Raw genomic sequence first — 2,323 nt, forward strand, 5'->3', positions numbered from 1 at the left:
AACTACCGACGAAAACATCGCCAAAGTTCACCAAATGGTGCTAGACGACCGCCGAATTAAAGTGAGAGAGATAGCAGAGGTTATGAACATGTCAAAAGAACGTGTTTGTCACATATTAAATCAACATTTAAACATGAGAAAGCTGTCCGCGCGTTGGGTGCCGCGTTTGCTCACGTTAGACCAAAAACGTGTTCGAATGAACATTTCCAACGCTCTGTTGGCGCAGTTTAGGCGCAATAAATCCGAGTTTTGGCGCCGATTAATTACTGTAGATGAAACTTGGATACACCATTATACGCCCGAAACAAAAATACAGTCCAAACAGTGGACTGCAAAGGGGGAACCGGCTCCAAAAAAAGCAAAAACTGTTTTTTCGGCTGGCAAAGTGATGGCGACTGTTTTTTGGGATAGTCATGGAGTTATTTTAATCGATTATCTTCAAAAAGTAAAAACCATTACAGGATCATACTACGCATCATTACTTGACAAGCTGAAGGCAGAACTTGCGGAAAAACGGCCACATTTGCAGAAAAAGGAAATCCTGTTTCACCAAGACAATGCACCGTCTCACACCTCAGCGGTTGCCATGGCGAAAATCCACGAATAACGGTTTGAACTGCTTGACCATCCGCCTTACTCACCAAATCTAGCCCCAAGCGACTTCTTTTTGTTCCCTCATCTAAAAATTGCGCTCGGAGGACAGAGATTTTCGTCAAATGAAGAGGCAATCACCTTCGTGAACAATTATTTTGCAGAGAAAAATGCCGAGTACTATTTGGACGGGTTACAGAGATGGGAGCATCGCTGGAAGAAGTGTGTAGAGTTACAAGGAGACTATGAAAAATAAAAAAAAAAATTCTGAAAAAATGTCTTGTATCTTTGTTAGGTCGGAAACTTTTCAGACCACCCTCGTAGGTACAGCTGTTGGTAAATTATCAAGTTCAAATTAGTTTCAAACTATACATTTTATTTGCCTGAATAAAGGTTGTTTTAATTTCTTTAACAGAGTACAAATTGTAATGTTGCAAATTCTAATACACTTCAGCCCGTTACACATTAACATAAGTGGCAAGCCACTTATGTTAATGTAAATATACTTTGAGTACCTACAACTTTTAAGTTAGATAATTTTTACAATTAATAAAATGTCTAATGACTAGTGTCATTGTTACCTTAACCACAGAATTATAACACCAGAAGCGACAGTTCCGCTTCCAGCCAATTTTCTTTTCGAGTGAGCATGTGCGAAAATCGCCATTATTTTGTAGGTATTTCCGTCAACCTCAAAATAATTTATGTTTGATGCATGTGTCAACAGTTATTGTATTTCTTGTATTCGTGCATAAATACTTTTTTATTTCTGTATAATATCATGAGTAGAAAAGGTGGAACAGTTTGTGTTGTTCGTGGGTGTTAGTTCGCTGTAGTATTATATTTTTTATATACTTAAGGATGTTCGATACATCTCTTGCGGGGCAGGCGGGAGGGAAGCCTATGCTTATACACGGTAGTTTCGCTGTAGTACCAACCTTACATAAATTAGTTTGAGTGAACTAAATATAATATATACGAATGAAATTTATACAACACATATTAGCTTGCATATATTTTCCGCGTTTAATGCACGGCAATTAACTTTTTATTTGAATAAAAGTGTCTATTTATTCATTAGAGCTTGTAAAATTATGGATGAAATCTGGCAACATTGTTATGGCGTGGTGGTAAAAGTTGGGTAAACTGTCATTACTGTCAACTTTGCCCTTATTCCGTAAACATGAATGAACATCCAAGATACAAAGGAAAAGTAATGACTGAAAAGTAATATAAAATGTGTATGAAACAGATTGTGGGTTGATGAGAAAAAAGTAAAATGTGCAAACCGAGAATCCATATGATAACTATCAAGAAGTTCAGTGTATGATAGTGAGACGTCGCCTTGTCAAATTGAAGATCATGACAGAACATATATACTGTTCGTTTCGCAGAGATCATTTAATTTTTGTTTCATCTTGCTATTATATTGCATTAGATTACAAAAAATTAATTATTACTACATATGTTTTCGACTGGAATAATTTTATAGTCTATAATCGAGCTATTCAAATATAGCACGTCAGTCGAAGCGTTAAATACAGCGTACAGTGTTGCCATATTTCCTTTCATTGGATCAGATGTTTGTTCAAATTTGTCAAAACGTTATATATTCATTCCATTATCTCAATAATTACATTGTAAGTGCATATTTTTATTGTTTTAAAATGTTTAGTAATATTTAATTCTTTAATTACAATTTTATTTTCCCGATCCTAACCATTTTTAAGAA

At 35.4% G+C, this 2,323-nt stretch overlaps 1 protein-coding gene across 1 annotated transcript in view; it reads right to left on the reverse strand.

The window, feature by feature from the left end:
- The window catches only part of LOC108913782 (E3 SUMO-protein ligase RanBP2), a gene marked incomplete at its 3' end in the record, with an annotated part of 18,379 nt that overhangs the window by 13,859 nt on the left and 2,197 nt on the right, over nucleotides 1–2,323 (reverse strand). The window lies entirely within an intron of this gene.

This window comes from Anoplophora glabripennis, unplaced genomic scaffold (assembly GCF_000390285.2).
Source record: "Anoplophora glabripennis isolate ALB-LARVAE unplaced genomic scaffold, Agla_2.0 scaffold1095, whole genome shotgun sequence".
Classification (NCBI taxonomy): domain Eukaryota; kingdom Metazoa; phylum Arthropoda; class Insecta; order Coleoptera; family Cerambycidae; genus Anoplophora; species Anoplophora glabripennis.